The 23,354-nt window shown below is 46.5% G+C and overlaps 1 protein-coding gene across 4 annotated transcripts in view; it reads right to left on the bottom strand.

The window, feature by feature from the left end:
- Positions 1 to 23,354, bottom strand: part of BAHD1 (bromo adjacent homology domain containing 1) — a 534,426-nt gene that overhangs the window by 440,412 nt on the left and 70,660 nt on the right. Inside the window, exon 1 of one of the 4 annotated variants that reach the window (XM_063947815.1) lies at positions 19,221 to 19,242. The exons of 2 other annotated variants lie outside the window; for them this stretch is intronic. The gene's annotated coding sequence lies outside the window, so the exon portion shown is untranslated. Of the gene's footprint in view, positions 1 to 18,790; positions 18,812 to 19,220; positions 19,243 to 23,354 lie in introns of those variants that run through there. One more of the 4 variants, XM_063947818.1, reaches the window with a different exon arrangement.

Below are 23,354 nucleotides of genomic sequence, written 5' to 3'. Positions count from 1 at the left end.
GGAGACTGTAAAAGGATGTACAGAATTTTAGGTAATAGTATCATTTTAACCAGATTGACCCTGCTGGTTACTGTCAAAGTGAGTTTACACCAAATTTTGGACTTATGAATAACGTGTCACATCAGTGGTTCTAAATTCAAGGAAACAAACTCGGAGGGGTCATTCGTAACCTGAATACCTAAGTACTTAAATTGACTAGTCCCGCACAAAGGTAACAAAACTTTTGGAACAGTGGGAGGAGGATCCACCACAGGCATAATTTAAGACTTGGACCAGTTTATGCAGAGACCCGAGTACTTACCAAAACCATCAATAATTTTCAAGACCAGAAGCATAGACAGCGCGTAGTCATGCAAAAACAAAAAGGAGGTTGTCAGCACAAAGGCCAACCTTGTCAGATCTGGCACCAATGCTTAAGCCCTGTATATCCGGATGAGACCGAAGAATACAGACAAGTGGCTCAATAGCCAGCGCAAATAATGTAGGGGAAAGTGAAGTGTAAAAAGAAGTGATACAAAACCATTCACCGAGATCCTGGCACTAGGCTGCTGATATAACAGTTGGGTCCATTGAACGTAATTGGGGCCAAAACCCATGACCCACATGACCTCCCAAACATACGGCTACTCCACACTATCAAAGGCCTTGGCCACGTCTAAGGATACCAGGACCGAATCAGAGGGGTATACATGTGGGGACTGAAGTAGGGTATACATTCGTCTTAAATTAATGGAAGTAGGCATGCCGGGCATAAAGCCAGATTGGTCTGGATGTACTATAGTAGATATAACAGTGTTAAACTTGACGGCTAAAACCTTTGCCAGGATCTTGGCGTCAGTGGGAATGAGGGAAGTAGGCCTGTAGGAGTCTGGGTAATTGGGGTCCCTCCCAGGTTTCGGGAGCACAATAATAATGGCCTCAGCCATAGAAGCAGGAAGCCTATTAGTAGCAAACAACTTTAAATATACAGCATGAAGTCTTGGGGCAAAGACATCTATATATTGTTTGTAGAGGTCAATGGTAAGATCGTCACTGCCTGGGCCTTACCATTAGGAAAGGCTCCAATGGCTGCAGAAACCTCCTCAACAGCAATAGAGGTGTCTAGAAGGGCACGCGCTTCAGCGGAAAACTTAGGAAGAGGAATTGTTGCCAGATAATGACTCAATTCAATGTCAGAACACAACAGCCTAGATCGATTCACCTCTTTATAGAAAGATAAAAAAAACTTGTGCAATGTCAGGTGTTGTAGTAACAGTGGCACCAGCAGGCTCATAATGAACTAGACGGGATATCAAACTATCAGACCTGTCGGCCTGCATGTAGATAGAATTAGATCTGGACATAAGAGTACGGGAGTTTCTATCTGCCAAGTGGGCTAACCAAGCCGACTGAGCCAATAGCCAGCGGGTCTTGGTAGTGGGTGACTTATCTCTACATACTTTTTCTCTAGGTCTCGAAAATTAGACTCCAAATCTTTCTCAGTACGCCGCCTGGAAGATTTAATGGCTGCACTACTTCTAATAAACGTACCTCGCATGAAGGCCTTAAATGAGTCCCATACAAAAGCTACATGGGCAGAATCAACATTATTGGCAAAATAGCCCTCCCACATCTCCACTAAATCAGTATCCATCCCCATCTGAGCCAACCAGGATGGATGTAGTTTCCAGTAGGAGTGACCCCTTTGGCATTCAACACTGAGGGATAACAATAAAGGTGAATGATCAGAGACTCCCCTAGCCTCATAATGGACATCAGTAATCCTAGGAAGAAGGGAAGGGGAAACTAAGGCCAGGTCGATCCTGGAAAAAGAGCCATTCGCTTTATAGAAGCAGGAGAACTGTTGCAATAGCGGGTTACGGTTTCTTCATGTGTCTACCCAGCCTAAACTGTCAATATATCCAGCGAATTCTGAGGGCCATTGTTAACCACAGGGGTGGGGGACGGCCTCCATTTATCTAGGGAAAAAGTCTAGAATGTTATTAAAATCGCCCAAGCAGAGGACAGGAGTACAGGGAAAAGAGGTCACAAAAGTGGCAGCCTTCTGTAACACGTCTTCGGAAAAAGGGGGAGGGACATAGACAGCCAAGAGAAGAGTTGGTTGCGAGTACAGTTTGCAGTTAATAAATACAAATCTACCATGGGGATCCGTCTGCAAAGATACCAACTCAAATTGTACCGATTTTTTAACCAAAACAGACACTCCCCTAGAAAAGGAAGATAGCGATGCATGATATGCCCACCCAACCCACGGTCTACAAAGCGACAATAGTCTGTTACCTACCAAATGAGTCTCACTAAGGTATGCAATGTCCGGGTCATATTTCCTAAGCATTTTAAGAACCAAGGAGCGCTTCACTCTGGTCATTAAGACCACGGACATTCCACGCAAGAAGTTTCAACTCAGACATAAATCACAGAGGGCAAAATACATACAAAAGATAACCGTAGCTGAAAGATAGAGAGAGAAACATCGAAAGACATGCACAGATATTTCAGTACAGTTCAGAACACATAATCATACATCGAGTGGTCAGAAAGTCAGCATAAAAAACAGCAGCAACAAAAAATACAAAAAAAAAAACCCAAACCCCAACTACCTCCCACCCCGTATACCTTCCCGAACAGTGGCATTCTTTATTCCCTAAACTAACCAAGTTCCCAAAATATACGCTAAGTTACCACTATAAGCAGCAAATTCAGCGTACAGCAAAAAATAACAATAAAACAAGGACACAGATACCAGCAAAGCATGGGGGCTCCCCAGAACAAGTCGTAGAAATCCAGAACAGAATATCAATAAAGCAATATAAAACATTCAGTCCGGGGACAGTTGTCAGCCACCCGTTGCATAGCGATCAAGCCAGGCAACTGCCTCTCGAAGAGAGTTGAAGAACTTAAGATTCCAAGTCGGCCACAACCCTAAGTTTAGAGGGAAACAACATGAAGTACGAAAGGTTAAGTTCTCAAAGGCGTCTCTTTATGGGCATGAACTGAACCCGATTCTTTTGGACATCAGCGGCAAAGTCAGGAAAAACAGGTATCTTCACACCATTCCTGGTGAGTGGGCCCTGGGTGCGCCCCAACCGAAGGACTGCATCTCTATCTCTGTAGCGCAAGAATTTGTCGATAAACGTGCGCGGGGGTAATGGTTGGAGGGGGAGCACGTTCCACCGCAAATTGAGGAGTGAAGGAGGCTGCGCTGTACAGTTCTTTGAGCCAGGTTTCCAGAAAATCTTCAGGGTGTGCACCCTCCTCCTTTTCAGGTAGGCCAACAAACCTGACATTGTTCCTACGCAGACGTCCCTCCATGTCAAGTAGCTTAGTTTGGATAGAGGAAACCTGCTGAGACAGGGGACTGCTGGCGTCCTCCAATGAAGAGACACGGGTTTCAACCTCCCGAACACGCTCACGGATACGTTGCACATCTTGCCGCAACAGGGAGAGATCACACTGTACTTTTTCTATTTTTGTCTGAGAGGCGCTTTTCACTGGCCGCAATGGCCTCAAGTTTGTTTTAAGGTTTAAATAAATATATGTTTTAATTAAATGTAATATTCTAATTTGCTTTTACGTATACCGTATAGTATAGTATAGTCTTTACTTGCTGTGCTACTTGCATTAACTATACTTGTGATATATCTTGGATTGTGACCAATATCAGTGCTCACATTTGTATGTTGATTTTAGATAGTTGTGTTTGTAATAGGGGGAAAGTTCCTCCCTCTGGCCATAATTTGTATGAAAAAATTGTGTATATTTGCTCATATGCAGAGTTTTACACATTTTATGGTGTGCGCACCACTTAGCCATATGTTCATGACCAATGCCCATTAACTTACACTTGTAGCAGAAGATACACCTGGAAATAGGCATATTTATGCTAAAGACCAACTCTATGGCCCACAGTTATATCAACACACCCTCACTACATTTTAACTATGTGATACTGCCCTTTACAGACAAGTTATGCCCCTTCAGCCATAAGCAGAGATTCATCTCTTGTACTTGTGTACTCTTGGTTCATGCATATTTTTCTGCTGCTGTGCACAGGTAGAAAAGCCAGTGTGATATTAACTGAGTATCTGGAACTCTGGGGACTGGGTGGCAAATGGGGAGTTCCAGTTCTACCGTGTGGAGCTGTGGCTGGAAAAGAGTGATCACATCTATATCTACTCTAGCCACTGACTCTGTTATTCCCCCCAGTGGTCGGTTGTTGCCTGCAAGGCTAGTCTTCTCCTTTAGCAGACGCGTTTGAATGGGCGAATTAGGTCCGCCCAGACTCCGATGCCCCCAGGTCTTACAAGATAAGGCACCAACCGAGACTGAGGGTGAAAAAGAGGAAAGTAAATAAGACTAGCGAGACTACTAGCGGGAAAAATACTGAGAAAACAATAAACAGATTATGTGCGGCGCTGCCGCCCAAACCCAAACACAAGAACCAAGGCACGCAGCTGAACCACAGAATGCGACACTGTCGCAACTCAAGGTATACAACTAAAGAATCGCGGCCTAGCCGCAAAATGCAACACCGTCACAAAGAACAAAGGCTGTGCGAAAAACACAGCGAAAATGGCACAACTGAAAAAGAAACAGGAAAAACGACTTCTGTCGCTAAATGCAGCAGAGCCACTGAACTCACGGTGCCACGAGAGGGGTATGCAGATGCAACCAAAGTTTTGAGGAGCTCTGGAACCAGGTTAATTCCACTGAAAGCAAACCAGGAGGCAAGCTGTAAATAATCCCTCTGGCTGGATGCAGGGAACAGGACACAAGGAGTCACAGGCTGGAGCTAGAGACTAATCAGAGGCAGGCAAACTGGCTCATAAGAAGCTATCACCGGCAGGGCTGTACTGACCTAGCTCCCATAAAAAGGCCCTGCCGTCCAATCATGGGAGAACCCAGGCAGCCCAGCCCCCCGGAGCCTGATTGCCAGGCGTCCCGGCTGCTTAGTAACTGCCGTGACTGAACTGCAGACCGGCCCCGCTGCCTAGCAATGGCCGGGAGCCGGCGTGTTCTGATACAGCCACAGCAGCTGACACAGTGTCACTAACACTGTGCATTTGTTCCCCAATCTAAAAGTTGCTAGCCGGCCTCCGTCGCCGATGGCTTTGCACGCCCCCAGTAGCTACGTCGATGGGGCCGCACTACCTCCAATAGCGATGCAGAGGGGGGCACACCGCCCCCAATAGGCCATGCCTCTTCCTTGATCTCTCCCTCTTTTGGGGCGCAATAATATGCCTGGACCCTAGCACCCTGCTTTTCACGCATCCTAGCAGTAACACTAAGCCCGATCCGGCCCCTTTGCATGGCTGGCCAAATGTGGAACTCAGTAAGCCTATGGAGCAGCAAGCACTTTTAAATGAGATCACCGCTGTCGTAGAGTGCTGTAGTGTTCCTCCTGGCAACTAATTAAATTTCCCACTTAACATTCTTCTCGTTGGTAGGGTAACTATAAAAATAGGATTTTAATTACATACCGGTAAATCCCTTTCTCGTAGTCCGTAGAGGATGCTGGGGTCCACATTAGTACCATGGGGTATAGATGGGTCCACTAGGAGCCATTGGCACTTTAAGAGTGTGCGCTGGCTCCTCCCTCTATGTCCCTCCTACAAGACACTGTTTAGAAACTGTGCCCGAGGAGACAGACATACTTCGAGAGAAGGATATAACACAGATAGTGGCGAGATTCACACCAGCTCACACATACAAGGCAAACCAAGCTAACTAGCTTGAACTCAGCAAAGGCTGAAAAACAGTACTTAACCAAGTAACAAGGCAGTACTTAACTAAGAACAAAGTCGTACTGAACCAGATAACCACTGAAGGGTAACGAAGCGCTGGGCGGGCACCCAGCATCCTCTACGGACTACGAGAAAAGGATTTACCGGTAGGTAATTAAAATCCTATTTTCTCTTACATCCTAGAGGATGCTGGGGTCCATATTAGTGCCATGGGGATGTACCAAAGCTCCCAGAACGGGAGGGAGAGTGCGGAACTGATTGGCCTCTGAGGACCTAAAGATTGGTCAAAGTATCGAACTTGTAGAACATAGAAAACGTGTTCGACCCTAAACCAAGTAGCCGCTTGACAAAGCTGTAAAGCCAAGACAACCCGGGCAGCTGCCCAGGAAGAACCCACCTTACGAGTAGAGTGGGCCTTAACAGACGTTGGACACGGAAATCCTGCTGTAGAATACGCATGTTGGATAGTGAACCTGATCCAGCGAGAAGCAGGACACCCAATTTTCTTGGGATCATACGGGACAAAGAGAAAGTCAGATTTTCTGTGACGAGCTGTCCTCTTCACATAGATTTTCAGAGCCCTTACAACATCCAAGGACTTTGAAGTAATTGAGGAGTCAGTAGCAACTGGCACCACAATAGGTTGGTTGATATGAAAAGCCGACACAACCTTTGGAAGGAACTGCTGACGTGTCCGGAGCTCAGCTCTATCTTCATGGAAGATCATGTAGGGACTTTTGCAAGACAAATCCCCCAACTCCGAGACACGTCTAGCAGAAGCTAAGGCCAACAAAGTGACAGCCTTCCATGAGAGAAACTTGACCTCAACCTCCTGTAGAGACTCAAACCAATCCGATTGGAGGAACTGTAACACCACGTTAAGATCCCAGGGTGCCGTAGGCGGCACAAAGGAAGGATGTATGTTCAGAACCCCTTTCAAGAAAGTCTGAACCTCAGGGAAGGCAGACAATTGTTTCTGGACGAAAATGGATAGGGCCGAAATTTGGACCTTTACGGATCCCAACCTCAGGCCCATATCCACACCTGCTTGCAGGAAGAGGAGGAACCGTCCCAACTGAAACTCCACCATAGGAAACTTCTTGGATTCACACCAAGATACATACTTTTTCCAAATGCGATGGTAATGTTTAGACATTACTCCTTTACTAGCCTGTATGAGGGTAGGAATGACTTTGTTCGGAATGCCCTTCCGAGCTAATATCTGGCGTTCAACCTCCAAGACGTCAAATGTAGCCGTGGTAAGTCTTGATAAGCGAACGGCCCCCGTTGCAGAAGGTCCTCGCGAAGAGGAAGAGGCCTCGGATCTTCCAGTAGTAAGTCCAGAAGATCCGCATACCAAGCTCGCCTTGGCAAGTCCGGAGCAATGAGAATTGCCTGAACCTTTGTTCTCTTTATGATCTTTAGAATTCTTGGAATGAGTGGAATTGGAGGGAACACATACACTGACTTGAACACCCACGGAGTTACCAGGGCATCCACCGCCACTGCTTGTGGGTCTTTCGACCTGGAACAGTACCTCCGAAGTTTTTTGTTGAGACGTGAGGCCATCATGTCTATTTGAGGCACGCCCCAACGACTGGTCACGTCTGTGAACACCTCCGGATGGAGGCCCCATTTTCCTGGATGGAGATCATGTCTGCTGAGGAAGTCCTCTTTCCAGTTGTCGACTCATGGAAGATCGCCGACAGCGCCAATGCGTGCCTTTCTGCCCAGAGGAGGATTCTTGTCACCTCTGACATTGCAGCTCTGCTCTTTGTTCCTCCCTGTTGGTTTATGTATGCCACTATCGTTACATTGTCCGACTGAACATGAATGGCCCGATCTTGTAGAAGATGTGCCACCTTGAGAAGACCGTTGTACACGGCTCTAAGTTCCAGAATGTTTATTGGAAGAACGGCTTCCTTGGAAGGATTCCTCTTGGGTGACCGCTCCCCAACCTCTGAGACTTGCATCCGTGGTTAGAAGGATCCAGACCTGAACTCCGAACCTGCGGCTCTCTAGAAGGTGAGGCATTTGCTGCCACCAGAGGAGCAAAATCCTTGCCCTTTGTGAGAGACGTATCCTCAGGTGCATGTGCAGATGAGATCCTGACCATTTGTCTAGGAGATCCAGCTGGAAAGGTCGCGCATGGAATCTTCCGTACGGTAGAGCCTCGAAGGAGGCAACCATCTTTCCCAGAAGGCAAATGCACTGATGAACTGATACCCGGTCAGGCTTCAAGACATCCCGGACCATTGATTGTATCACCAACGCTTTCTCCACTGGGAGGAATACCCTCTGCACTTCAGTGTCTAGGATCATCCCCAGGAAGGACAATCTCCTTGTTGGTTCCAAATGTGACTTTGGAAGGATCAGGATCCAACCGTGATCCCTGAGCAGTCGAGTCGTGAGAGCAATGGACTGCAACAACTTCTCTCTGGACACTGCCTTTATGAGCAGATCATCCAGGTATGGAATTATGTTCACTCCCTGCTTGCGAAGAACCATCATCTCTGCCATCACCTTGGTGAACACCCTCGGTGCCGTGGAGAGGCCGAATGGCAGTGCCTGGAACTGATAATGACAGTCCAACAGTGCGAATTGGAGATAATCCTGATGTTGCGGCCAAATCGGAATGTGGAGGTACGCATCATTGATATCCAGGGATACCAGAAACTCCCCCTCCTCCAGACCTGAGATCAGCACTTTCAGAGATTCCATTTTGAATCTGGACACCCTCAGATAGGGGTTTAATGATTTCAAATTTCAAATTGGCACGACCGAACCATCCGGCTTCGAACCACGAAAAGGTTCGAATAGTAACCCTTGTTGTGCATATGAGGTGGAACTGGGACAATGACCTGTGACCTTTCCAATTTTTGGATGGCTTCCAGTAGGATAGCCCTGTCTGCCAGCAAAGCTGGTAAGCCTGATTTGAAGAAACGGTGAGGCGGAAGCTCTTGAAATTCCAGCCTGTACCCCTGATACACAATATCTTGCACCCAGGGGTCAAGGCCCGACGCCACCCAAACGTGACTGAACCTTCTAAGCCTCGCCCCCCAACAGTCCCTCCTCTGGGGTCCACCGTCATGCTGAGGATTTTGATGCACCAGAAGCAGGCTTCTGGTCCTAGGAGCCTGCAGTAGCAGGTTTTATGGATTTTGCCCGCCCTCCTCTAAAGAAGGTGTTATGCGATTTGCTCTTTCTTGATTTAGGAGTCCGAAAGGACTGTGACGTAGGTGAAGAAAAGGGTTTCTTCGTAGCAGGCGCAGTAGAAGGAAGAAAAGGTGACTTACCTGCAGTTGCTGTGGAAATCCACGCATCTAGTGCTTCCCCAAATAGAGCCTGACCTGTGTAGGGTAGGTTCTCCACACCTCTACTGGATTCCGTGTCAGCAGACCATTGGCACAGCCAGAGTCCTCTACGAGCCGAGACCGACATGGAAGATATCCCTGCAGCCATCGAACCCAGGTTTTTCATGGATTCCACCGTAAATCCCGCAGAATCCTGTATGTTACGTAAGAACAATTCAACGTCACTTTTATCCATTGTATCCAATTACTCAAGTAACGTGCCAGACCACTTTACTATAGCCTTAGAAATCCATGCACAGGCAATAGTAGGCCGTAATATCGCCCCCGAAGCCGTGTATATGGATTTGAGCGTAATGTCAATTTTGCATCAGCCGGTTCTTTCAACGCGGCAGATCCCGGAACAGGTAAAACCACATTTTTTGACAGTCTGGACACAGATGCGTCAACTATGGGTGGGTTTTCCAATTTCTTTCTATCCTCCTCAGGGAAAGGGAATGCAACCAGAACCTTTCTTGGGATATGGAATTTTTTCTCTGGGTTTTCCCAGGATTTTTCAAATAAAGTATTTAACTCTTTTGATGCATGAAAGGTTAGCGTGGCTTTCTTATTATCCGTGAAGTAAGCCTCCTCAACATGTTCAGGTATTGTGTCAGCAATATTCAACACATCTCTAATGACTTCAATCATCAACTGCACCTCTTTTGCAAGAGATGCCGCCCCCCGCAGCACGTCCCCATCACCGTCTACCGTGTCAAAGTCGGTATCCGTGTAGTCTTGCATAATCTGGGCAAGAGCACGTTTTTGAGAGTGAGTGCCAGGGAGCCCTGAAGGTGCCGACCCGTACCAAACAGCCATAGAGTTCTGCAAAACCTAAGTTGCAGTTTCATTTTGGGCTACCCTAGTAGAAATCTGCGAAATCATACTTTTAATAGAGGATAACCACTCCGGTTCTCTTATAGGAATCTGTGCTAAAACAGTGCAATCCTCATTACATGGAATGTGATCATCCTGAGAGGACATATCCTCTGCAGCATATGACAGAGTCCATAGACATGGTTCTTTTTGTGAGCTAACAAGCACCCACACACACACACACACACACAGGGAAATGCAGACAGAGTTTTCCCCCCTAAGCATGCCAAGAGAGACACAGAGTTTGGAGCCAATCCACACACAGCGCTTCCAGAGATAAAGGACACCCTTTACCAGTGCCAACTGTGTACCTTAATAGGTTACACAGTCTATTACACCGCCTCCCCCCCTTCTACAACCCCATGGTACCGTACAGATAGCTGGAGTTGAAGTGAAGGGACAGCTCTCCCCTGTCATCGGCTCTGCATGCAGGAAAGATGGCGCTGAATGCTGCTGGGTCCGCTCTGAGGAGAAGCTCTGCCCCCTTTTCCAGTGCTGGCTCCCGCTCTTATTTGAATTTATACTGGCCTGAGGTATATTGCTGGCGGTGATCTGGGGTCCCCGACAGGCTGTGTGACCAGTTTAGGGTGTAGGCGCTGGCTCAGGGTGCCCCTCACAGCACCGCACCATGTACCGCTGAGCCCTGGAGCGCAGTTAGTACTGCACTCCCTACCCTGTTGCCACCATCTTCACACCGGCTCTCCGCTTGTCAGGGGGCCGGTGACTAACTCGCCACCGACGTCTTCTGGCTCTGTAAGGGGGTTGGAGGCATGCTGCGGGCGGGGAATGATCGATCCCTTCAGGAGCTCAGTGTACTGTCAGTGGAGATAGTGGCTCAGACCCCTTAGGGCGGACACTACTCACCCCCTTAGTCCCACGAAGCAGGGAGGCTGTTGCCAGCAGGGAGGCTGTTGCAAGCAGAGTTTAGGCACAGGGAGGCTGCAGGCAACAGCCGGCTGTTGCCAGCAGCCTCCCTGTGCCTAAACTCTATTCAAAAAACTAAAACTAAAGAAACTCCTATGGAGCTCCCTTAGCTGTGACCGGCTCCTCCGAACACATTTTCTAAACTGAGTCTGGTAGGAGGAGCATAGAGGGAGGAGCCAGCCCACACTCTCAAACTCTTAAAGTGCCAATGGCTCCTAGTGGACCCGTCTATACCCCATGGTACTAATGTGGACCCCAGCATCCTCTAGGACGTAAGAGAAAGGTACAATTTGTTTTTAATGTCACCAACTGACACGGTGTTTTTCTGGCTAAAGGCTGATTTTGACTTTGCAATATCCCTTGAAATCCCCGAAGCCCAGAGCCACCGATATTAACTATACACATGGTGCAATTTTGGCTATGTACAATTTTAGCTATATACAATTTTGCCTATACTAGAAACTGCATTGTACACAATATAATCAAAATAGTCAAAATTGCCAAGCCTGCAGAGTCTTTTTTTTCTTGCGATACCGACCCCGTGGGAGCATGCATCGGTATCGCAAGCTGTGTACACACGGGGCCTAACTCAGACCTGATCGCTGCTGTGCATTCTCGCACAGCAGCCGATCAGGTCTGAACTGCGCATGTGTCGGTGCCGCAGTGTGCCAGCGCATGCCAGACAGCCGACGGCCATCTCAGTACTGCGATCGCCTCTGCCTGATTGATAGGCAGAGGTGGTCGCTGGGCGCCATTTTAGGGGCGCGGTCTGGCAGGCGTGCCCGGACCGTGCGGGGTGCGTGCAGTGGCGGCTGTGTGACATCACATGCAGCCGCTGCGACCCGGACAGTGATCAGTACCCTGCAGCGCGCAAGAGGTGCACTGGTAGGGAGCTACTCAGCTACTCGTCAAGTACAAAAGAATCGCCGTTGTGCAATGCAGAGCCAGACATGCGGGGCGGACTAGCCCTGTGCTGGGCATCCCGCCGCATGTCAGAGTAACTAATCGTAGCCGTGTTAAATTTTGCACGGCTACGATCAAGTCTGAATTAGGCCCATGGTGCGATATGTCCTAACTTTTCTTACGATTTTGACTATATAGTCAAAAGGGATGCAGTCAATTTACCGACAATCAAAATCCCAACGGTCAAAATACCGACAGCAATTGACCGATGGTCAAAATCCCGACATGGACAAAATACCGATATTTAAAATACCGACAAGGTCAAAATACCGATATGGGAAATGTCGACAGGTCAAAATGCCAGCAGGAGGTTTTCATGATTTTTTCATTGAAACTGTCTTGTTCATACTTTACCATCCCAGTGGACCTGGAGGGGGAATATAATAGTGTGCCGTGCGCAGCGAGACACCGTGCCCGAGCCATGCGAGGGGACGCGGTACACTTATATGGTGTCCATGTCGACCTATGTTGACATACACACACAAAAACCCAATGAAAAACTCATGTCGGCATTTTGACCTGACGACAATTTACATGTCGGTATTTTGACCTTGTCAGTATTTTAAATGTCGGTATTTTATCCATGTCGGGATTTTGACCTTGTCGGGATTTTAACCATCGGTCATTTGCTGTCGGGATTTCGACCGTCGGGATTTTGATTGTAGGTATTTCATACCGATCCCAGTCAAAATCGTAAGCACACATCGCATCGTGTGTATGCACCTTTACAGTATCAGTAGGATTTAAGAGAATACACCAGTAACTCTTTAGTTAGTTAGTTTTTCATCATGCACTTACTGGCTGTAGGAGACTTAAATCAAACAATTTAAAACGTGGTCATACTTGAATACAATATCAAAATAAACTAGGCAATAATGTGTTGGCACAGGAAAGCACATTTTAGAAAAGTCTCTCCAAAAAGGTAGTGGGGGAAATTCCATAAACCGAACTGTATCAATTTCACGCTGGGACATTTAGGCTATGCTTTGCTCTTCCCCAGGGCTGGATTAAGGCTGGTGTGGACCCAGGGGCAATGAAGTAGGGGGGGGCAACTAGTAAGAGTGATTGAAAATCCTGAGCACACCCCTGCCCCCCCCATATACCACAAATACACACATTGTACGCGCGCGCACAATCACACACTGGAAATGCACACGCACTGGACACACACATACACACACACTGGATGCAGCATCTTCCCTGGACTTTGCAGCATGTGAAGGACAGCACCAACCAGCAACAGGTGCATCTGGGTCAAAGTCAGTGTCTCATGGGATTTTACAACACTCTTGTGTGAAACTGACACAACACAGAGTAGCTCCTCAGCCACTGCTGTGAATAAACAGCTGACTGACGGAGGGGACTATTTTGCTTCACACACCAGTGTGTGAGGGCCCCTAAAGTGTGGGGGCCCCGGAACGGACGCCCCTGTCGCCCCTCCCTTAATCCAGCCCTGCTCTTCCCAGACCATGCCTCAAAATCTTGTGGCCAGCCCCTTTTTATTACAAAACTGGGGATCTTGTTAATGCCATATTATCATACGTATACTTTTACACAAGCTCATAAATGTTTAAAATATTTTATTTTGAATTTGGATTTTAAACCCGATTTTTTTTTCATTTAGCAGCCCTGTAATCATAGATGTGTCCCATATGAGAAAATTAAGCAGCCCCTGAAAGTTTTCATTGCGTTTCCTGAAAATCTACTTTCCGATAGAGTAAACAATATACATACAGTATGCAATAGAGGATTATAGCAATGTATGTTGAATTATTGTTACCATTTGAATCATATGTTGAATTAGGCAAACCTATTCATTGTATAGAGAGCAGCAATTACACTAGTCACTTACATTAGTCACCAATAAGTTTCAGTTAAGAAAACTGTGGGATAATGGTCCAGCTTTCATGGATGGCCCTAAGGCAATGACATCTAAAATTCTCCAAACTGGATACATGTACTCCTCAAGGACATATTAAAGGGACTGCACTCATAAACAGGAGCACATTAGGTATAGTAAAGAGGCATGCAGTCCCAGAACACAGAGTGCTAATGAAGCTTGTTACTAACTGTTGATTTTTCTTGCACAGTTCATTAACTCTCTTAAGTGCGTTCAAAGTGTCGTTATTTCTCCACCTTTATGGTTACATAGATTGGATGCCTGAAATGTCTTCTTCAGGGGTTGATGGCTCCAAATTGTGTTATCAACTCACTGCCAATCAAGGAATTCCCATTTGTCCAATGAGGAGTTGTATTGCTGGCTTAGGACCAATCTTTTAATACAGTCACAGCATATTGAAAAAGAATGTAAGAGATGTGGATCTTCTGTGTTTGGTTGTTGAACATGTCCTAATCGCAATGTTCTATTTAGCAAAATAGAGAATATTATAAAAGGGAGATCACCATCTACTACAAATACCAAATGCAAGGTCCTATGATATGCACGGCGAATCAGTATTAACAGAGCTTATTTATTATTATGTATTAACATTATTTATTTATTATATAGGGAGGCATATTTTGTTGCGCTTTACAATTGGAACAACAGTAATAGAACAAAACTGGGTAATAACAGATAGACATAGAGGTAGAAAGGCCCTGCTCGCAAGCTTACACTCTATAGGGAAATAGGCATTGATACAGAAGGATAGGTGCTACCTATTGCATGATGGTCCTGCCAGATTGTAAATAGGTTTTAGGATATGGTCACTCAGCAATGTTGGCCAGGGGTCAGGAGGATGTGAAAGTGAAGACAAAATATGTGAGGTTATGTGTGGACTGTACAGAGGGGATGTAATTACTAGATAGGGAGGCAATGAAGGTTATGTGGGTAGGTCCAGAATTTGATAAGCTTGTCTTAAGAGGTGAGTTTTCAGAGAACGCTTGAAGGTTTGGAGACTAGGGGGTAAATTTACTAAAGCTTCTAAAAATTAAAAGTGGTGATGTGCTTATAGAAACCAATCAGATTCTGTGTATCAATTTCTAGGATGCAATAGAGAAATGACAGGCAGAATCTGATTGGTTGCTATGGGCAACATCACCACTTTTCATTTTTAGAAACTATAGTGACCCCTAGAGGGGAGTCTTATAGCGTCTAATAAATATCCCAATTATTTATAGCTCTACAGTGAAATACTAATGAGACGTGAAATTTCAGATCTCATCTCACCACTCCTAGATGCTAGACGCTATCGGGCCTCACCGAACATAAAACCTCAGTGGATGCAGCTTACACAAGTAATATAACTTTCCACTTGTCTCGATGAAGCGGAGCAAAGGATTTTGTCCTTGGAAGATGAGCTGCTGCAAACTTTGGTCCAAAAACATAAATCAAGTTTCTCTTACGTCCTAGAGGATGCTGGGGTCCATTTTAGTACCATGGGGTATAGACGGTTCCGCAGGAGCCTTCGGCACTTTAAGACTTTTTAACCAGTGTGAACTGGCTCCTCCCTCTATGCCCCTCCTCCAGACCTCAGTTTAGAAAATGTGCCCAGGAGACTGGACGCACTGTAGTGGGGCTCTACAGAGCTTTGCTAGTAAAGACTTTGTTAGGTTTTTTGTTTTACAGAGAAGCTGCTGGCAACAGCTTCCCTGCTTCGTGGGACTTAGGGGGGGGGGGGGGGGAGATAGAACCAACTTCTCAATTAGTTTAATGGTTCTATTTCCGCTGACAGGACACCATTAGCTCCTGAGGATACTGAACACAGCTCAAACATGGCTCGCGTTCACTCCCGCAGCACTGCATCCACCCCCTAACAGAGCCAGAAGAAAGAAGACGGGTGATTATTTTGCCGGAGTCCAGCAGAGAAGGTCCTCCGGTCATCGTGGCGGCTTGTAAGGTAACAGCGCAGCGGGACGCTGCGCGCCATGTCTCTCAGCGGGTGCAGAGCGCGCAGGGGGGGGGGGGGTGCTCTGAGCGGCATGAAACCTTTTCTCTCCCTGGCTAAATAAGTGTATTCCCCACCTGTGGGGACCCCGGGGGCCAGTATAAAGATTCCCCTGTTCTGAGGGAAACGCGCCATTGCTAGGGAGCGGAGCTTCTCCTCAGGCATCCAGTTCACTCACCAGCGCACCATTTTCTCCTGCAGACGCCGCTGTGAGGATCCACGCTGCTCTTCTCTGCCACGGCTACTACAAGTACCAGCGGTTATACAAGGGAAGGAGCATTTAAAGATATTATATATATATATATATATATATATATATATATATATATATATATATACACACACACACACACATACATACATACACACACACACACTATAGTTATATCAATTGGTGTGTGCTGCACATTATATAAGGGCGCTGGGTGTGGACTGGCAAATCCCTTGTGTTTCTCTAACAGAGAGTGTTTAACAGAGAGTGTTTATCTCCCTCTGACTCCAGTGAATAGACGCTGTGCGCATGTGCACAGCATCTATTCACCGCTTCTCTGCTAAGCAGGGCAGCAAGAGACAGAGACTCCCAACTGCCCCCTCCCCCCCCCCCCACCGCTGGACACTGCGGCCCGCGGGTGGGACAGTCCCCACAAACCGGGACTGTCCCGCGAAAATCTGGATAGTTGGGAGGTATGTACTAGTACCTACATAAAAATACAGTGAACAGTGACCTTGATATGAATTTGCATAAAACACTACAAGACATACAATGCAATATGACATATAACACCTCTTCCTCACTCAATAGCAGAGTAGATAATGGTTCGATAATAAGAACACACTACACCCAGCTAACAATATACAGACTGATATAAACATACTGTATATAATAATGCTCATTTTGTGCACTGTGAATGTCAGGGTCATTGTAGAGCAGTGATGGCTAACCTTGACACTCCAGCTGTTGTTGAACTACACATCCCAGCATGCCCTGCTACCGTTTTGCTATTTGGCCATGCTAAAACTGATGCAGGGCATGCTGGGATGTGTAGTTCAACAACAGCTGGAGTGTCAAGGTTAGCCATCACTGTTGTAGAGAGTAAAATATCTTCCATTAATAATTATTGAACTATTGCTCAAAGGAGAACGAAATGACAGGCATAGGAATGGAGAGAGTTAAACCTCCTGTGATGGGTGTGGAACAAATTGTTATGAAAAGTTACAGCCAATGGTAGATAGGGGAGGGATCAGCATATATAGGGATGTATAGGTCATCTAGGGGTCTCTTTTAGTTTGCCTTCCCGCCCTCCGACCCCAATTTGTAGATTGTTTGGCGCGGAGTGTCTTGGCTTTGGGTTGTTAGTTGTGGTTTCTCGTTGGCTATGTGTTGGTGGAAAAGAACGACAGGTTCTAGTTTGATTTGTTAGTCACAGTTTTTACAGTATTGGTGTGGTTTAGGTGCACTCACCTCCATTGACTTTTAAGGCCGCTAGATCACCCAACAGGGGGCAGCGTCATCACCCATCAGGGTGGGTAGTCAGCGTGGAGGTCTGAGTCGGGCACCTATTACCTATGTATGGTTTTTGTGGTAGATTAGGATTGTTTGAGTTTTAATGTTTCTGAGGTTATCTTCAATGGGTTGTAGCCGTTCTTTTTTCTGCCACCATATTTCGGTTGATACGACATGTTAACTTAATATTTACTTTACAGGTTTTTCCTAGTGGTTAGGGTACAATAAATAGCTAACAATTTTTCTGCCAAATTCAAGTCTCCGTGTCATTATTTCTTGGTATTAAGGGTATAGAATGTTTACTTTTAGAATGAAGGTCCACACATTAGCATTAGGAGGTTTATGATAACTGTATACATAAACTGTTTTTCGTACATGTAAGGTCATTAAGGACAGGTAATCTTAATTCCCTTTTGTTAAGTGTTATGTTCTTTTCATGTACTGTTAAAATTTGGCCTACATGGACCAATAAGAGTTTGAAAAAAAAACTCAGGTAGCCTATAGGGAGTTCTGGTGTAGTTTAATTCATTATCATATTCTGTGAGCAGGATAAAGCAATGTGTACAGAACAGGTGCTCCAGGTAGAGGAGACAAACAGCCTATGTGCTGAAACACACTACCCGGCTTTTGCCGGCCGGGAAAAAGCCGGACGGCTTTTTCCCGTGCCGGCATTGTAGTTAACAGTGTGAGGGCTAGGGTCCCTTCACACTGCACGGCCCCGGCCCGGCTGCCGGGTTTCACCACTGGAAGGTCCGGCGGCCGGGCGGCCGCCGGGCCGTCTTTGGAGCCAATAAACCATGTGTGTGAAGGGGAGCTTTCACACACAACGGTTTTTTCTGAAGCCGTGTCTGATGCTGCGCATGCGCACAGCAACACACACGGCTCAAAGCCATCCTGTGTGACAGACACTGCCGGTTTCTCCCGGATGGCAAAAAGCCGGACAAAGTTTGTCCGGCTTTTTGCCATCCGGGAAAAACCGGAGTGTGTGTTACAGCCCTATGTCTTATATCCCTTTTCTACCGAAATCCTGCGTCCAGCCCAGGTCATTAAACAAGGGTTTGAAGCTGTGTCACTGTGGCTTGAATCCCTTTCACAGTGCTGGCTGGAGCCAGGATATTGCCAGGGCTTTCCTCTGCCGGCGCTTGGAGATGACATAATCTTTGAGCGCTGGGAATGTGGCAGTGAGCGGGATTTGGGCTGGATGACCCGAGTTACCTCATCACACTGCCACCTAATCCAGGTCCTTACCAGGACCAACCCTTCAAGCTACTCGGTCACTGGACCTGGGTTAACCGTTTTACACCAAGCTGGGTAAACCCAGCAATAACCTGGGTCAAAAGCTGGATGTAAAAGGGGTATAAATATGTATATAGAAGAGGTGATGCCTCTCTGGCTCCTAACACAATAGGGGGTAAACAAAAAAAGCCATTTCATCAAAAGATGTATTCATACTTCAAACAGGAACCAAGACCAAAACCATATATTAAAATGATCTATTTTGAACTATTCAGTGTCACACATGAGGGTTTAAGTCCTCATTACCTGAACCAGTAGTGTCACATTATGGTCATTTATGCCCTTCCTGGCCACAGAAGGTGTCTCTGAGGATTATTCTTGACAACCAGCATCATACCTCCAAACATAACCCATTCCAGGAGGGACAAAATACTGTACTCTGCTCATGGACTTCCATATTAAGTTAAGATTGCTGTCACCTGTGTTGAACAGGTTAATTGATACCAGAGGTGTTTTAACACAGGTGAGGGCAATCCTAAATTAAGAAGGTAGTCCAGGAACAAAGCATTTTGTCCCTCCTGGAAAGGGTCATGTTGGGATGTATGCAGCATGTGTGCTTGGTATTCTCTCCTGTTCATTCTCCTCACTTCTGGAACATGGGTGCTGCAATCTTGGATACAATCACATGACTGGCTCCTGCAACCTGGTACAAGTAATTATAGTCACATGCTCAAACCTGGATTCATGATCAGATCTTTGCTGCTGGTGTCCTTGCATCCCTGCATTGTTCCATTCTCCAATCCTTTCCCTGCTTCCAGAAGCCTGCATCTGTATCAACTTAAGTCTTCAGCATGGCCACAAGATCCTGCTCTTGTTCTGTTACAAGTTTCCTTCATTGTTAAGCAGCACTCTGTGTTTGTTCTAGCTACAGATCTCCAAGCAGTGCTCTAATCAGCTGCACCTGTTTCAGTCACTTGCATTGCATTGCTCCTGATTCTGTTCCTGTTACTTGTGGTTACAAAGTGGATTTTGCTTCTGTTGCCTGTGGTTACCAAGTGGTTTATGCTTTTGTTACCTTGGGTTACAAAGTTGATTCTGCACCTGTTACCTGTGTATTCAATTCTTGTTATCTGTGGTTCCAAGTATATTAAGCTCTTGATACCTGTGGTTAGCAAATGCATCCTGCGTCTGTAATTTGCATTACAAAGTGCACTCAGCTATTGACTCTGTTCTGCATTCACAAGTGCATTAGTGCAATCAGCTGCCGATTCAGTTTCCAGTATTCACAAGTGTGTGTTGCATCTGACCCATCCTCTAGCTACCTGTACGGGTTCAGTATAATTTCCCGATAGACGGGATGCCAGTGGTCAGAATACCGCTTGCTCATCCCGACCATTAGAATCCCATCACTACCCTAACCCTCCCCTGCTCTCTACCCAAACCCTGGGTGTGGTATTGAAGGTAGATAGTAACTAGGTCGACAGTGTCTAAGTCGACCACTATTGGTCGACATGGTCTCTAGGTGGACAGGGTCTTTAGGTTGACATAGTCTAGGTCGACAGGTCAAAAGGTCGACATTAAATTTTTTTAATGTTTTCTCATACGTCCTAGAGGATGCTGGGGTCACTTCAAGAACCATGGGGTATAGACAGGATCCGCATGAGACATTGGCACTTTAAGACTTTTAAATGGTGTGACCTGGCTCCTCCCTCTATGCCCCTCCTCCAGACTCCAGTTTAGAATCTGTGCCCAGGCAGACTGGATGCACAACTGAGGAGCTCTACTGAGTTTCTCGGAAAAGACTTTGTTAGGTTTTTTATTTTCAGAGAGGCTGCTGGCAACGGTCTCCCTGCATCGTGGGACTTAGGGGAGAGAAGTCAGACCTACTTCTAGGGAGTTTAAAGGCTCTGCTTCTTGGCTATAGGACACCATTAGCTCCTGAGGGTTTGGAACACTAGGTACGCCTAGGGTCTCACTCCCAGAGCCCGCCGTCACCCCCCTTGCAGAGCCAGAAGTCAGAAGACAGGTGAGTAGAAGAAGAAAAGAAGATTTCAGTGATTGCTTCTGAGGTACCGCACTACGATCGCACGCTGCGCGTCATGCTCCCACACACAGAGGCACTCCAGGGTGCAGGGGGGGGGGGGAAGCCGCCCTGGGAAGCATATACACCTCAATTATAACACTGGCAAGAGGGGACATAGGTGCTGGGGCACTGTCCTAACCCCCGCCAGTATAAAAATTTTACCTAAAATAGCAGGACTGAAGTGCGGCATTGCGGAGGCAGGGCTTAGCCCTAACAGCTCACACAGCCAGCGCCATTTTCTTTTGCTGTACACTGGTCCTTCCTCACACTGCTGAATGTATCAGGGTTTAAACAGGGGGGTTTGGGGGCATATAAAGGTTTGGGGGCATTCTTTAATGTTCAGAACTGTTAATTAAGCGCTGTGTTATGAGCTGACAAACTCTGTCTGTGTCTCTCTGAAATGTTGGGTACACCTGTGTCGGCATGTCTGAGGCGGTGTGCTTTTCACAAACGGCCGTGAGAATGACCCGGTCGGCACGGCCGACTTCTGATACATGTGAGTCAACATGTAAGTGGATGGACAAGTGAAAACTATATTGGGGACACAGACGCGAGTATCAAAAAGAACTATGTATATATATATATATATATATATATATATATATATGTGTGTGTATGTATGTATGTGTGTATATATATATATATATTTGAATAATTCGGTGTAAGAGACGCAGGAATATCTATGGATGTCTTGGTCATACCTATGTTTCCCTTAGACCCCTCGGAGTTGAAAACAGGATATTTTGCCCAGTTACTACTCCCTTATACCGACACGGATGCTAATTCCTGTGTTGACCATAATGCTTCCTGATGAGATCCCCCCCCCAAAAAAGAGCATTTAGTACATGATTAGTACATAATAAGGACGTATTAACGTCACTGTGGACCCTGTTCCGAACAAAGGGGTCTATGTGTGTATATGTATTTATATGTGTGTATGTGTATATATATATATATATATATATATTTATAATACTGCTGAAGTAACATTCTTCATTCTCATGTGCTGAACGCTCTGTTCGAGAAGGTCTGGGTCAGCCCTGACAAGATAATTTCAAATCCTCAAGAGGATTCAGATTGTTTATTCTTTTCCCGCCGCGGATAGAATAAAGTGGGTGTCACCCCCTGTTCTTCATGGGGGCCTGTCACGAAGCCAGCGGATCATATATAGGAAGCTTTCGTTATGTTCTAGTTATATGTCCACGCGTACGTCAGCTAGACCTGGCCATTACATGCGCATGGGAAGTAGTAGTATTCAAAAATGGTCGGTTGCCTGGTCATCCTTTATAGATACCCTGGGGAGAGATGGTATACTCCTTGCGTTGCGTCCTATCAAGGGCGCTGCAGCATGCTTTCATGTGACTGCAAGGGATAGAGGACTCTTGGGTTCGCAGGCCGATTACATGGTTTCAGCTAGGAGGGAGTTGAGTATTCACCAATGGAATGCTGAGGTTGACTCCGAGAAGATATGGAGTCTCTTCCAGATGAAGGTGAAGCCCGGTTCGGCGACGATCTAGTTAATTTGATCTCGGCAGATGCCGTGGGTAGGTCTACCTTCGGGGCCTATGTTCCCTCACAACGGATGATGACGCATAATTGTCAGATGCAGTCATGTCAGCCCGATAGATATGGATTCCCCCTTCTTTCTTTGCAGGTAGAGGAAGGAGAAAAGGGAAGAGGTCAGCAGCCTCTTCAAGGTCACAGGGGCAGAAATCGTCCTCTGTTTCTGCCAGATCCACCGCATGACGCTGGGACTCTCTTGCGGGATCCCACACCGATGAGGTCACGTCCAAAACTTTTCAGTCGGTTCTGGAACGGACTTGGTCCTGTGGGGTTTACGAATAGTGTCCCAAGGGTGCATACTGGAGTTTTCAGGCGTTTTCCCTCACCAATTCTTCATTATTACCGATTCTCCTCCGGACGGGGAGGGAGTATGCGATGCAACACAAGAGTTCTGTCAGGATCAGGTCATGGTCCTGGTGTCCCCTGTCACAATAGGGAGAAGACTGTTATTCAAGCCTCTTCGTGCTCCCGTAGCCAGACGGCTAGGTCAGACCAATCCAAAATCTGACATACTTTAATTTCTATTTAAAGAAATTCAAATCCAATCTAAAGAAGAATAAAGGAGATCTAATTACATTTTCCTCAGCATTAGTTTACCTGAGGTTTGCTATTTCAGGATGGGCATTACCAGTTTCACCAGGGTGATGGCAGTAATGATGGTTCTCCTTCTCTAGTACGGAGCCACATTTATCCCGTACGGGGACGATCTCCTGATAACGGCGAGATCAAGAAACCAGTTGGTGCAAAAGGTTGCACTCTCCCTGACAGTTCTTCAACAACAAGGTTGGCTCCTGAACTTACCAGAATCACTAATGGCCCACCGACGCGGTTGTCGGTTATGGGAATAATACTACAGAGTTTTTTTCTTCCAGTGGAACAAGATCTGGAGATCCAGAGTCTGGTCATACGAATTCCAAGACCAGCTGGAGTGTCAATCCATCAATACATTAGAAAAGATGGTTGCGGCCTACAAGGCCGTTCAGTTGGCAGGTTCCTTGCCAAGGTGTTCTAGTGGGTCCTGTGGGACGAGGGGTCTGGTTCCCACCTACACATACACGGGAAGATAATCCATGTTGTCAAAAGCCAGGGTTTTGCTCCTGTGGTGGCTCCACACCTCGCACTTACTAGAGGGACGTAGGTTCGGGGTCAGGACTGGGTTCTGGTATCCACGGATGCAAGTCTCCGAGGCTGGGGAGCTGTCATTCAAGGGAAATGCTTCCAAGA

The sequence above is a fragment of the Pseudophryne corroboree genome, chromosome 12 (genome assembly GCF_028390025.1).
Source record: "Pseudophryne corroboree isolate aPseCor3 chromosome 12, aPseCor3.hap2, whole genome shotgun sequence".
NCBI classification, from domain to species: Eukaryota; Metazoa; Chordata; class Amphibia; order Anura; family Myobatrachidae; genus Pseudophryne; species Pseudophryne corroboree.
Note: the sequence above shows the minus strand (reverse complement) of the source record. Positions and strands in the feature narration are given on the sequence as shown.